This window comes from Thalassophryne amazonica, chromosome 4, assembly GCF_902500255.1.
Source record: "Thalassophryne amazonica chromosome 4, fThaAma1.1, whole genome shotgun sequence".
Classification (NCBI taxonomy): Eukaryota; Metazoa; Chordata; class Actinopteri; order Batrachoidiformes; family Batrachoididae; genus Thalassophryne; species Thalassophryne amazonica.
In genome coordinates this window covers 91,364,209-91,379,951 of record NC_047106.1, presented here as the reverse complement: position 1 = coordinate 91,379,951, position 15,743 = coordinate 91,364,209, and the positions used below count along the sequence as shown (strand labels likewise).

The following is a 15,743-nucleotide window of genomic DNA, read 5'->3' as shown; positions in this document are numbered from 1 at the left end:
AAAGACATCTGATATTGAAGATTTTTTCAAAGACCGCAATGTACCCACAATAGATTCCGATTTAGTCAATGACTTGGAGAGGGATATTTCTGTAAATGAGATAAGCATGGCAATAAAGGACTTACAAAGTGGCAAATCTCCAGGACCAAATGCAAATGTTTTTTTGGCAGATTTCTTTAAGAGGTTTGCAGACTTACTGTCTCCAATATTACTGTCTATGTTTACAGAGTTCATCATTACTCCCGCTGTCTACACACAAGCTGTCATCACTTTGCTACTTAAAAAAAGATAAAAACCCCTTAAACTGTAGTTTTTATCGCCCAATTTCACTTTTAAATACAGATGCTAAAATACTGGCAATGCACCTCAAAAGAATTAGTCCTATGATTGTTTCACCTGGCCAGACTGGATTTGTGAAAAATTGCCAATCCTTTTTCACATTAGGTGATTGTATAATATTCTTTACATCCAGCACTCCACCTGGTCACAAAGATACTGAAATTCTCTCTCCAGATGCTGAAAAAAGCTTTTGACCAGGTGGAGTGGGATTACCTTTTAAAAGGCTGGATATGTTTAAATTTGTCCCCAAATTTCTATCTTGGATTAGACTGCTTTATTGCTCCCCAATGGCAGCAGTTCAGACCAACAAAAATCTCTCATCCTATTTACTATTAAAACGAGGCACAAGGCAAGGGTGCCCTCTCTCGCCGCTTTTATTTTGAGTGGCCATGGAACCATTATCCATGGCAGTACAGTAGAGTTTGGTCATCAAGGGAATAGTGCACCTTTGAGCTGTCTCTCTGTGTGGAGAGTGTTGGACTCACCTTACGGTTTCTTCTTTCACAGACTCGGTTTTGTCGCGGCCACCTGGGGGGTGTCAGCGGGGTCCTTGGGTCCAGAATTGTTGTGGCTCCGGTCCTTTTGTGCTGCCAGACCGTTGACTTTTGGGTTATTATCACTTAATACACTATGTTAATTAAAATTTGTTTTCCTTTGAACCGTGCTCTGCTTCTTTTATGCTGGGTCCTGTCAAACGCTGGGTGGGTTCTCCGCCCGCGTCTGACACATAACAGAACCATATGTTTGTCCATCAGTGACTGATGATGTCTTTGATGTCTGGGAGGGGCATGGGATACATTCTTTGTATAATTTATACATAAATAACAATTTTGCTTCATTTGATCAGCTGGTAAAGAAATATAATATTCAAAGTCACACTTTTTAGATATTTGTAATTAAGAAATTTTGTTCGTTGAAATTCTGGCTGTTTTCCTTTGTGACCCTCCTGGTCACTGCTAGACAAACTTCTGGAATATCAAACTGACCCTAAAAGTTTTGAGGAGATTTGCAACTTACTCACGTCATATCATGAACCCAGTCTGGAGGACCTTAAGCGGAAATGGGAAACGGACTTGAATGAGACTATATCAGACTCTGTGTGGCAAAGGGTGATACATAACATTCACTCATCTTCAGCCTCACTCAGACATGCGGTGGTTCAATTCAAAGTTATGCACTCTCTGCACTGGTCTACAGACAAACTGTCCAAGATCAAACCAGATCTGGACCCATCACGTGATCATTGCAAACAAACACCTGCTACACTTGTGCACATGTTTTGGACCTGCCCCAAACTTCATGGATACCGGCATTCCATTTTTGAGGCTTTTTCCAGGATTTGTGGAAAAACTGTGTACCCTGTTATCAGATTGCTTTGTTTGGGGTAGTATCCCCGAAATATATTTTGAACAGAAGCCAAGAAAAAATGATTGCTTTTTGTTCTTTATTGGCTCATAGATTAATTTTGTTCAAATGGAAGGAGGCATGCCCTCCAAAATTCACTCATTGGATGAAAGAAGTTATGGCACATATACATATGGAAAAGATGAGGTATACACTTAAAGGTTCCTCTGGGAAATTTTACGATCAATGGCTGTCTTTTATTTTTTATTTTGACAGCGTGTCTGCTAACAATCTGATTTAAATTGCTCAATTCTGTATTTTGTATTGAATCCTTATACTACGATTTTGTACCAGACGTATATATGGTATGATTCTTGAACCGGTATAGCACGGGCGGGAGGGGAGAGACTTTGTGCTGGTAACAATCTGGGTGGGTCTTTTTCCTCTTTTGTCCTGAGGACATGATGTCCATGATTTCCAAAAACAATGTAAAATGTGGACTCATCAAAACCCCAGCACACTTTTCCACTTTGCGTCTGTCCATTTCAAATGAATTCGGGCCCAGAGAAGGCGGCGGCATTTCGGGATGTTGTTGATGTATGGCTTTTGCTTGCATGGGAGAGGTTTTAACTTAAATGTTTCAACAGGAAATCAGTGTCAAATGAATTATGAATGATCTTTGGCCCTGCCCCTGTTTCTGCTTCTGCACATATTGGCAACGTGCAAGATTCAACAATGATGCAATTCAATAAATGACACATTAGCAACATTTTGTGTCTTATTTCAGACAGGGGGAAAGGAGAGAATAGACATGATGGCTTTTTTGTGTGTCAGTGTGACTTTACTCATGTATATAATGTTTTTCAATTTTTGCTCTGCTGGGTCTTCTGTTTCCTCATGTCGGTTACAGAGGGACTTCAAGCCGAATATGATACACAAGTCTGGAGATGTGGTTCTGGGAGGACTGTTTATATTCCACTTATCCTCAGATGTTCCTGAGATGACTTTCAAGTCTGAACCCCAACAGCCGACCTGCTACAGGTGAGTGTGTCAAGGAGTGTGGATTCAGGAAAAGCATGAATATATTTATAATATTTTAATAATGGTGAGACATTGTTACATATATTACAGAAGTTATTAATGGAGAATTTGGTTTATATGTAACTTGATTATGAATTATTTTTATATACATTGAAAGTATATTTCCATATCAACAATTGGTTTTATTCTAACACTGTGCAAGCTGAATGAGCACTGATGATTTTCTCCTACTTTTGTTGTTGATGAGAGACACTGTGTCAGGAAAAGTGGCAAACTGATGAGTGATGTATTTTGGTGTCAGTTTTAATGTTGCAGGATTCAGACAGGCTCAGACCATGGCTTTGCTATTGATGAGATCAACAGAAATTCTAACCTGCTTCCTAATGTGACTCTGGGATACAGTCTTTATGATAACTGCCGCAAATTAGAAATTGGAATTCGTGCTGCCTTGTCTTTAGCCAGTGGTCAAGATAAACAGTTTATATTCAATGAAACCTGTGTGGGAACCCCTCCAGTGTTTGGAATTGTGGGTGATACTTCCTCTACACGTACTATTGCCATCTCATCTGTCTTAGGTTTGTACAGAGTGCCATGGTAAGTTTCTGCATCAGCATCAATTCATTTTACTGCATTTCATTCCATTTGAATTCCATCTGTATGTAAAGAAAGAAACCACATTTAAATGTGAAATATAAGGAATAATTTCTTCATGCTTTCAGCCTTTGTAGGTTACAATCTTATCTTGTGCAGGTGAGTTACTTTCAACTTGTTCCTGTTTGAGTGACCGAAAAAAGTTTCCATCCTTCTTCCGGACTATCCCAAGTGAGGCTTTTCAGTAAATATTAATCTCTAAGAGGAAAATGTAAAACAGAAAGTACAGTATAATGATGCAGTGAAATTATCTCTATGTGAAAAAGTTAATAAGTTAAACCAAATAAAATACACATACAGTACACCTTATATAAGATTTGCTGTTGAAACAACACTGAGGTCTGCACACTAATCTGTAATTTCTCTGTGTAATTAGGTACGTGCTATAATTAAGATTTTAAAACACTTTGGCTGGACCTGGGTTGGCCTGTTGGTCGATGATGATGACTATGGACTCCATGCTGCCCGATCTTTCCGTCTGACTTGGTTGAGTCTGGTGAAGGTTGTCTGGCTTACTTAGAAGTTTTGCTTCAAACAAGAACCCAACTGAATATAAGAGATAGTGGAAGTAATGAAGAAATCTACAGCTCGTGTAGTGATTGCATTTGGTTTTGAGAGTGTTATGATAAGAGTCATGGAAGAGGTTAGAATTAAAATACATCTTTTTTCAACGTCATTCTTGAAAGTCTGAAAAAACTATGATTTATAGTAATAATGTCTTACACAGTTAACTTGTGTTAACTTGTGTTGATGGTAAATTCACTGTATGTGTTGTGAAATTGTTGTTTTTCATCAACAATTAACTTCATTTAATCATTTTATTTTTTGAAAAAATGAGTTGACAGTCATGGTGACATAGTTTACAAAACAGAAAATGTGATGAATTCTGTAATAAACAGTACCTTATTGTGTCAGCTGACTCACGTTTGACAGTGATACAGTGCATCATTGACACTGCTGTAGATTTTTTTTTCTTTTTTTTGCTGAAACAATGTGCAGGTGATAAACCAGGAATGTGACAGGTCTGCAGTGGATTGCCAGTGAAGCGTTTGCACCATCTGCAGTGTTCCAGACCCCCAAATTCACACCATACCTCGGGTGGAAACACTGGGCATCACCATCCGAAGAGGAGAAATTCCAGGTCTGAAGGAGTTCTTGTTAAAAATACATCCTGGCCAACACCACAACAACAGCTATGGACATAATGTGGTGAGACATCGTCCATACACTGTGGCATTAAATTGCAATATGACTTTTTGGGTGATGTTCTTTGTTTCTTTAACTGTTTTTTAAACATTTCAGGTAATGCAGTTTGGGAATTTACATTTCAGTGTAAATTTCCCCACTTCCACCAGACTGGTAGAAGCTGGGGAGCACAATGTACTGGAGATGGAAGATCTAAAGAAAGTGAAGAGTGAGATTTTGGATGTTTCAAATCTCAGGGCAGAGTACAATGTGTACAAGGCTGTGTACGCACTGGCGTATGCCCTTGATGACATGCTGCAGTGTGTGCCAGGGAGAGGACCTTTCAGTGGAAAAAGCTGTGCCAGTTTTAAACAACCTCAAGCTTTGGCAGGTGTGATTTTTATTCAAATAATATATAATTTTGTATGTAATACAGACCAGCATTGATTACCCCCACCCCCCTTTTTTTTGAGAATAATGCACATTTTCTGAACAAATAATTTGGCTATGAACATCCATCCATCTATTTCTATACCTGTTTACTCCAATTAAGGTTCACTGGGGGCTGGACCTATTCCCCTAGGTATGAGGCAGGGTTCACCCCGGATAGGATGCCAGTCTGTTGCAGGGCCACATATAGAACAGACAAACATATTCAAACCCACACGCATATTCACACCTGCACACACACCTATGGTCAATTTAAAGTTTGCAAATCACTGAACCTCCATGTCTCCATGCAGCACAAATTGGAGCAAATGCTCACATTATACCAGTTTGGGCTTTTTGTATATTTCGCAAGCAGAAAAAAAGTGCACTCATCTATTAACAGAAACATGATAAAAAGTAAGGCTGGGCGTGCCTGCACATCCATCGACCCCAGGGGGTAAATTGTTTACATAACTAAAAAGCAAATTCGTAAAACTACTTGTTTTCTTAAAATGCTGTGTTTCAGTGTAAACAGATACAGCAGTGTGTTGTGTTTTAATCTCTCAGAGGATTTACGCTATCTCTTATTTGTTTTTTGCAGCTTGTGCATTACTTGCAAAATATCAGTTTCACCACATCATCTGGTGATCAGGTGTTATTGATGAGAATGGTGATTCCTTACCAATCTATGACATTGTTAACTGGCTGTTGCTCCCTGATGGAACCATAAAGGTTGAAAATGTGGGTTTGGTTCATATGTCACCCTGGAAAGGTGAAGAGCTGAGACTTGAAGAAGATAGAATCTTCTGGACCTGGCAGTCGAAAGAGGTCACATGTTATGTTGACATGATTTTATCAAAAAACTAATCATCTGCAATTATGCAGAATGAGAATATTTTTTTATATTACTGTAGCCACCCAGATCAGTGTGTAGTGAAAGCTGTCCATCTGGCACCCGCATTACAAGAAAGAAAGGCCACCCAATATGCTGTTTTCACTGTGTGCCATGTTCTGAGGGAAAAATCAGCAATGAGACGGGTCAGTCTTTAAAAAAAGAAAAAAAAAACAGCTTTCTCCTGAAAAACAAATTAATACATTTTCTCCTCAGATTCCATGGATTGCACCAGCTGTCCAGTGGACTTTTGGCCTAATCCCCAGCGTGATCAATGTGTTCCTAAAGTAATTGAGTTCCTGTCCTATCATGAGCCTCTGGGTATCTGCTTGACTGCTTCCTCATTACTGGGGACATTTATCTGTGCTGTTGTCCTCGGGATCTTCACATATTATCGCAGTACACCAATAGTACGAGCCAACAATTCAGAACTGAGCTTCCTGCTCATTATTTCTCTAAAGTTGTGCTTCCTGTGCTCACTGCTGTTCATTGGCCGGCCTCAGCTGTGGACATGTCAGCTGAGACATGCAGCGTTTGGGATCAGCTTTGTGCTTTGTGTCTCATGTATCCTGGTAAAAACCATGGTGGTTCTGGCTGTGTTTAAGTCCTCCAAACCAGGAGGGGGAGCCAGATTGAAATGGTTTGGTGCAGACAACAGAGAGGGACTGTTCTGGCTTGAGTTCTGTCCAGCAGTAATCTGCACTGTTTGGCTTGTCTCTTCCTCTCCAGTTCCTCATAAAAACACTCAATATCACAATGACAAAATAGTTTATGAATGTGTTGTTGCCTCCACAGTTGGTTTTGCAGTGTTACTGGGGTATATTGGCTTTCTGGCTGTCCTCAGCTTCCTGCTCGCATTTCTGACCAGGAATCTTCCTGACAGTTTTAATGAGGCTAAAATCATCACTTTCAGCATGCTGATATTCTGTGCTGTGTGGGTGGCATTTGTCCCGACTTATATCAGCTCTCCTGGTAAATATGCAGATGCAGTGGAAGTATTTGCCATCCTGGCCTCCAGTTTTGGCCTCTTGGTTGCACTGTTTGGACCCAAATGTTACATTATCCTCCTAAGACCAGATAAAAACACAAAGAAGGCAATCATGAGCCGAGATATTGAGACTTAAAGGAGCACTTCATTTCACATTAGATTTACTTGCATGCCTCCAGACAGGCCTGGGGGCATTATGTGACATGTAATTTAAATGTTTTAAACATGGTGTTATCTGATCCTGAATTTTTCCTGTATGCTGTCATTTTTGTAATTTTTGCACTTCAGTGAAAGATTCATTTTCATTACAAAGTTGGACAAAACAGTTGTTTTCAGTTTGGTTATAAAAAGCAACTTGCAAGTGCATTCTGTTAGAGTGTCTTTCCATTGAAATATATTATGCAAAAGAAATGTTGGCTTTTTTTTTTGTTTGTTTTGTTTGTTTTTTATTATTGGTGCTGTCTGCACATTAAAAATACTGCAATGATAATGCAGAGAATTATTTTTATGTTGAAATTTTGTTTTAGGTATCAGGGTAAAATTTATATGCAAATATGACATAAGATAAAATTTGGGCAGCAATCTGGCTTAGTGATTAGCACTGTTGCTCACAGCAAGAAGGACATGGGATCAATTCCCACCTGTGGCCTTTCTGTGTACAGTTTGCCTGGTCTCCCCATGTTTGTCTACGATCCCTCCAAGTTGGCCTTCCTCCAACTTCCAAAGACATGCAGGTTCGGTGGACTGGAAACGTTAAATTCACGATAGGTGTGCATGCAGATGTGAATGTGTGTGTTTGTCTATATATGACCCGGCGACAGACTGGCATCCCTGTCCAGGGTATGCCCCACCTCTCATCCTACGACTGTGATAGGCTCCACCCCCAACCCTCAATTGGATTAAGCATGTGTGTGAGTGAGTAACATTAAAAAATGTATTTTAGGCAAGTGACCCTCCAAACAGATTCATTGTTGGCCCGTCATAACAGAATTTGGGTACTGTTGGTATCATATAGTCCACATATTCAGTTTATGTTTCGGGTATGCTATGCTGAGACATGAGAGTACAAACAAAATTCTTCCCAGTAGAGAGATATGTTCACATGATTTACACTGCGCTATCCATTTGAAATCTCTCATGCAGTTGTGCATGTAGAATGTTACGGCCCCTTCACGCATAATACGAATGAGGCTGATTGATTGAAGGAGGAATCAAATGGCACTCGTGAAAAAATCTGAGCTACACTCTAACATCACATACAGCATTCATCACATCCATTCGGTCACAGTACATGCACTCTACATTTACATGTTGCTCGCGCTGGAAACAAATTCAAACAGCAGGCAACATGAGGTTGCACTGCCATCTGATCATGCTTGCAACATTCAACATATCGTGCTGCGGTCGATGGGCTGCATGAAATCAAATCAATTTCAAATCAGTTTTAATTATATAGTGCCAAATCACAACAACAGTTTGCCCCAAGGCGCTTTATATTGTAAGGCAAAAGCCATACAATAATTACAGAAAAAACCCCGGTCAAACGACCCCCTGTGAGCAAGCACTTGGCAACAGTGGGAAGGAAAAACTCCCTTTTAACAGGAGAAAACCTCCAGCAGAACCAGGCTCAGGGAGGGCAGTCTTCTGCTGGGACTGGTTGGGGCTGAGGGAGAGAACCAGGAAAAAGACATGCTGTGGAAGAGAGCAGAGATCAATCACCAATGATTAAAAGCAGAGTGGTGCATACAGAGCAAAAAGAGATGAATAAAAAGAAACACTGGGTGCATCAAGGGAAACCCCCAGCAGTCTAAGTCTATAGCAGCATAACTAAGGGATGGTTCAGGGTCACCTGATCCAGCCCTAACTATAAGCTTTAGCAAAAAGGAAAGTTTTAAGCCTAATCTTAAAAGTAGAGAGGGTGTCTGTCTCCCTAATCCAAATTGGGAGCTGGTTCCACAGGAGAGGAGCCTGAAAGCTGAAGGCTCTGCCTCCCATTCTACTCTTACAAACCCTAGGAACACAAGTAAGCCTGCCAGTCTGAGGAGCGAAGCACTCTATTGGAGTGATATTGGACTAAGAGGTCCCTAAGATAAGATGGGACCTGATTATTCAAAACCTTCTAAGTAAGAAGAAGAATTTTAAATTCTATTCTGGAATTAACAGGGAGCCAATGAAGAGAGGTCAATATGGGTGAAATATGCTCTCTCCTTCTAGTCCCTGTCAGTACTCTAGCTGCAGCATTTTGAATTAACTGAAGGCTTTTCAGGGAACCTTTAGGACAACCTGATAATAATGAATACAGTAGTGCAGCCTAGAAGAAATAATGCATGAATTAGCTTTTCAGCATCACTCTGAGACAAGACCTTTCTAATTTTAGAGATATTGTGCAAATGCCAAAAAGCAGTCCTACATATTTTGCTTAATATAGCATTAAAGGACATATCCTGATCAAAAATGACTCCAAGATTTCTCACAGTATTACTGGAGGTCAGGGGTAATGCCATCCAGAGTAAGGATCTGGTTAGACACCATGTGTCTAAGATTTTGTGGGGCCAAGTACAATAACTTCAGTTTTATCTGAATTTAAAAGCAGGAAATTAGAGGTCATCCATGTGGCTTCATGGATAGATAAAGCTGGGTATCATCTGTTTAACAATGAAATTTAAGCAATGCTTTCTAATAACACTGCCTAAAGGAAGTGTGTATAAAGTGAATAAAATTGGTCCTAGCACAGAACCTTGTGGAAACTCCATAATTAACCTTATTCTGTGAAGAGACTCCCATTTACATGAACAAATTGTAATCTATTAGATAAATATGATTCAAACCACTGCAGCGCAGTGCCTTTAATACCTATGGCATGCTCTAATCTCTGTAATAAACTATTATGGTCAACAGTATCAAAAGCTGCACTGAGGTCTAACAGGACAAGCACAGAGATGAGTCCACTGTCTGAGGCCATAAGGAAGATCATTTGTAACCTTCACTAATGCTGTTTCTGTACTATGGTGAATTCTGAAACCGACTGATACTCTTCAAATAGACCATTCCTCTGCAGATGATCAGTCAGCTGTTTTACAACTACCCTTTCAAGAATTTTGAGAGAAAAGGAAGGTTGGAGATTGGCCTACCAATTAGCTAAGATAGCTGGGTCCAGTGATGGCTTTTTAAGTAATGGTTTAATTACTGCCACCTTAAAAGCCTGTGGTACATAGCCAACTAATAAAGATAGATTGATCATATTTAAGATCGAAGCATTAACTAATGGTAGGGCTTCCTTGAGCAGCCTGGTAGGAATGGGGTCTAATAGACATGTTGATGGTTTGGAGGAAGTAACTAATGAAAATAACTCAGACAGAACAATCGGAGAGAAAGAGTCCTAGCCAAATGCCAGCATTACTGAAGGCAGCCGAACATAAAGATATGTCCTTGGGATGGTTTTTGAATATTTTTTTTCTCTAATAGTTAAATTTTATTTGCAAGAAAGTCATGAAGTCATTACTAGTTAAAGTTAAAGGAATACTCGGCTCAATAGAGCTCTGACTCTTTGTCAGCCTGGCTACAGTGCTGAAAAGAAACCTGGGGTTCTTATTTTCTTCAATTAGTGATGAATAGTAAGATGTCCCTAGCTTTACGGAGGGCTTTTTTATAGAGCAACAGACTCTTTTTCCAGGCTAAATGAAGATCTGCTAAATTAGTGAGACGCCATTTCCTCTCCAGCTTACGGGTTTATCTGCTTTAAGCTGTGAGTTTGTGGGTTATACCACGGAGTCAAGCATTTCTGATTTAAGGCTCTCTTTTTCAGAGGCAGCTACAGCATCCAAGTTGTGCTCAATGAGGATGTAAAGCTACTGACGAGATAATCTATCTCACTCACAGAGTTTAGGCAGTCTACTCTGAACTGTGTTGGTATATGGCATTGAAGAACATAACAAAGAAGGAATCATATCCTTAAACCTACACACCCGGAAGCGAACATTTGCAAACATCAAACAAACATTCATAGAATGTTTGTGATGTTTGTCTAATGTTTGCATGGAGGCGAAAATTTGCGAACATCAACTGAACGTTCATAGAATGTTCATTTACTGTTCAGCAAGTTTGCAAACGTTCATATAATGTTTGTGATGTTTGTCTAATGTTTGCATGGACGCAAACATTAGACAAACATGTAAGGGAAACATTTGCAAAAATCATCAAATGTTCATAGAATGTACGAGGGCTGTCAATAAAAGTAACGGTCCTTTTTATTTTTTCAAAAACTATATGGATTTCATTCATATGTTTTTACGTCAGACATGCTGAACCCTCGTGCGCATGCGTGAGTTTTCCACGCCTGTCGGTTGACGTCATTCGCCTGTGAGCACTCCTGTGGGAGGAGTCGTCCAGCCCCTCGTCGGAATTCCTTTGTCTGAGAAGTTGCTGAGAGACTGGCGCGTTGTTTGATCAAAATTTTTTCTAAACCTGTGAGACACACGAAGTGGACACGGTTCGAAAAATTAAGCTGGTTTTCAGTGAAAATTTTAACGGCTGATGAGATGATTTTGAGGTGATTCTGTCGCTTTAAGGACTTTTCACGGTGCGAGACGTCGCTCAGCGCTCTCAGGCGGCGTCATCAGCCTGTCTTCAAGCTGAAAACCTCCACATTTCAGGCTCTGTTGATCCAGGACGTCGTGAGGAGAACAGAGAAGTTTCAGAAAGAAGTCGGTTTCAGCATTTTATCCGGATATTCCACTGTTAAAGGAGATTTTTTTAATGAAAGACGTGCAGACGGATCCGCGCGTCGGGACGCAGCCGACGCGGTGCGGCGGCAAAGAAAAACACCTCCGTGTTGATAACCATTTGTAAAATCCAGGGCTGGCTTTGATGGCTTTCAGTGGAGTGAGTATATGAGAAATTGTTTTAACAGGCAGGACATGTTCCAACTTGTCCTTAAGGCTTTCACAGAGTGTTTTGTTCCGTCACCGCCAGGCGTGGAAAAACTCACGCATGCGCACGAGGGTTCAAGCATGTCTGACGGTAAACACATATGAATGAAATCCATATAGTTTTTGAAAAAAATAAAAAGGACGTTACTTTATTGACAGCCCTCGTATGCTTAATGTTCAACATTCACATAATGTTCATGTTGTATGTGTAAAGCTGCTCTAAATAAAAGTGTGTGTGTGTGTGTGTGTGTGTGTGTGTGTTGTATATATGATCTAATTATATATATATATGTATGTGTGTGTGTAAAATTTCACATATTAGGAAAAATTAATATCATTTACAGCATACAGAAAGTTAATGTGGACTCCATTAAATTATGTGTGCAACATAGGTATAATGAACAATAGGAAATAATTTAAGCACTCTACCATGGTAACCAAGAATTTGTCAATTTATGATTTATTCAGGCCTACTGAATATACTGTATAATTTCAAGATTACTGTAATAAACTGACAGAGCTAACGCCGAAACATGTCTTGGTGCAACTTGCATAAACATGCACTCTGTTAATTGGAATATTAATTTTTGCAAAATAATTTACATCACTACAGACTGTGATTGTCAGCTACCAAAATCTGTTTTTTATGGAAACAGATTGCAATGGCAGCTTATTATCCAGAAGTCCCACAGACCTGAGTTACATACATTTTGCCAAATTTTAAAAAAAGCCTATCTTTAGCATTTTTGTAAATAAGGAAAAATACATTAAAGTTATTAAAAATTGATTTACAAAATAATGTTTTCAACATGCATGAGCAGGAAGCATTGACATTTAAATAAACCAGCTCACGGACAATATTTTTTTTACTGGTCACTTCACAACTTGCAGTTCAAACATGTTTTTAAACAAACATGTTTGAACATGAGATGAATATAGCAGTCACACACGTTACAGTGGCAGAAATCAACTAGATTTCACATTTCCAGAATGAACATTTGTCCAGGGTTTAGTGTTTCGCTCAGGCCTCATTTGAGGATGACTTCATGTCACAGTCAAACAGTGTTTGGTGGGAATTGTTACCACATAATTGTTACAACATATTTCTTGCTTTCTGATTCCTTTAATATCCACAAGTTAATTTGCCTGTTCAGTCTCTATACTGTGATTAAGAGACCATTGAAACTAATGCTTTTTAGACCGATTTTTGATGCCTCTGACACTTCCAAAGCATGTGGTGTGAAAGGCCCTTTACACAAATAGCGGTGCGTGGGTACAGAGGATTAATCATTTTTGTCTGATCTGCTTTTACCTGTGTGGTATACCTCGCTGATAACTAACCTGAGAAAAATTCTGCAAGCAATGAACAGCTTGTTAAAAATATAGGGCCTGTCCAATAAGGAGTTGAGTTGAATACCAGTTATGACCATGCCTCTCAAATTATACAGTATCTGAACAGGAAAGTATATATAATTGCTTATGACTAACAATGGAAATGTTCAACTTGCAGCTCAAGAGTGCTAATGACAGACTTGATGGCGAGGACAAGTGAACCAGGCACCAGAGGAATGCCCTAATCAGTGCCTTGACTGCATACACCCCTGGAATGGAACAAGGGAAGAATATGGTAACGAGCATTGTCAGGGGCTGCTTGTACGCTACGGCTCCTGTTTATCTTTGGCAGTGCTACAGCAGTCAGGGCAAGTCAGGAACCGTCAAAGGCAGCCTTGCCAGGGACATGCCACAAATTTACAGCTGCAATAATATCACAATCATCATTTCTACAATTGTGCCCTAATCGAAGATGTGCTATCCAAGCAGAAGAAGTATAGACGGGACCATCCTGAACTTTCTTCCTGACCCACATTACCTGTTTGAGAAACTAACAATCTTGCAAATCTGTCTTTTTTTTTTTCAGGTGGGACACCCCAGTCACAGTAGAGAGGCACCGTGACGTCTGGTCTCTCTCTGGCTGCTAGTGCAACATGGCAGAATCCGCTCCAAAACAGATTAATTTCCGTTGTAAATCTACATGTCTATCATATATATGTAAAAGCTACTGAAAACACTTTGAAAATGGAAAACGCTGTTTTCACAACCTGATAACACAAGACATCTCGCAGACATCAGTGTGCACACACATCCTGCAGTCGAAGGTAACTTCCACATTTTTCAGAAGCTCATGCATGTGCACACGCATGATCTTCTTGGATGCCATTAAATGTCATGAGTTTATCCTACAACACCAATATAAACATACAGAGGCGCATATACAACCCCTGGCAATAATTATGGAATCGCCGGCCTCGGAGGATGTTCATTCAGTTGTTTAATTTTGTAGAATAAAAGCAGATCACAGACATGACACAAAACTAAAGTCATTTCAAATGGCAACTTTCTGGCTTTAAGAAACCACTATAAGAAATCAGGAAAAATAATTGTGGCAGTCAGTAACGGTTACTTTTTTAGACCAAGCAGAGGGAAAAAAATATGGACTCACTCAATTCTGAGGAAATAAATTATGGAATCACCCTGTAAATTTTCAGCCCCAAAACTAACACCTGCATCAAATCAGATCTGCTCATTAGTCTGCATCTAAAAAGGAGTGATCACACCTTGGAGAGCTGTTGCACCAAGTGGACTGACATGAATCATGGCTCCAACACGAGAGATGTCAATTGAAACAAAGGATGAGGATTATCAAACTCTTAAAAGAGGGTAAATCATCACGCAATGTTGCAAAAGATGTTGGTTGTTCACAGTCAGCTGTGTCTAAACTCTGGACCAAATACAAACAACATGGGAAGGTTGTTAAAGGCCAAACATACTGGTAGACCAAGGAAGACATCAAAGCGTCAAGACAGAAAACTTAAGCAATATGTCTCAAAAATCGAAAATGCACAACAAATGAGGAACGAATGGGAGGAAACTGGAGTCAACGTCTGTGACCGAACTGTAAGAAACCGCCTAAAGGAAATGTGATTTACGTACAGAAAAGCTAAACGAAAGCCATCATTAACACCTAACAGAAAAAAACAAGGTTACAATGGGCTAAGGAAAAGAAATTGTGGACTGTGGATGACTGGATGAAAGTTATATTCAGTGATGAGTCTTGAATCTGCATTGGGCAAGGTGATGATGCTGGAACTTTTGTTTGGTGCCGTTCCAATGAGATTTATAAAGATGACTGCCTGAAGAGAACATGTAAATTTCCACAGTCATGGATGATATGGGGCTGCATGTCAGGTACAGTGTTGCCACAGTTACTTTGAAAAAGTAATCCAATTACTGATTACTGATTACTCCTTGTAAAGTAACTAAGTTACTTTACTGATTACTCAATTGTAAAAGTAACTAAGTTAGATTACTAGTTACTTTTTTAGTTACTTTCCCCAGCTGCCGACAACAACCCACATCAACATGACAGTGATACCTGTTTTGCCAAAACTCACTTTATAGTCACCCTTTCTTGACTTCAATGAAAACAAATACTTGTTTTATAAAAAGTAAAATAAAGACCTCTTTCTTGACCTCATATTTAACTGTTGACAGCACTGTAACAGTAAAACTTGCAATTTCAAACCTACATTGTTTATAAATGTAACTATTAAATTCTAACATTTTTCTAACATTTAAATTCTCTAAACATTTTACTTGTCGAAATTATTATTATTTTAAGCAGTATTAGTAGTTGTAGTACAAAACGGCTTCAAAACTGGACCTTTAATCTAGGGGTGTTGTGGGGGAGGGGGGCACATCCTTGCCCCACGCCCCCATTCCATCTGGATTCGCCCCTGCTTTGGCGTTTGAGCACAAAGAATGGATAACATTTATTTATGCAGAAAACAGGACCAGATTTACAGGTAAGAAAGTTTTATTGCGTTTTCACATCATGTGGTCCTCAGAAAGAGAGTTTAGGTGCATTTGAGTGGAAAACAGTGTTAGT

The 15,743-nt window shown here is 39.5% G+C and overlaps 1 pseudogene; it reads left to right on the top strand.

Moving 5' to 3' along the window:
- The first annotated feature begins 2,494 nt into the window (after positions 1-2,494).
- Positions 2,495-7,005, top strand: LOC117508477 (annotated as a pseudogene).
- Positions 7,006-15,743: the final 8,738 nt, after the last annotated feature.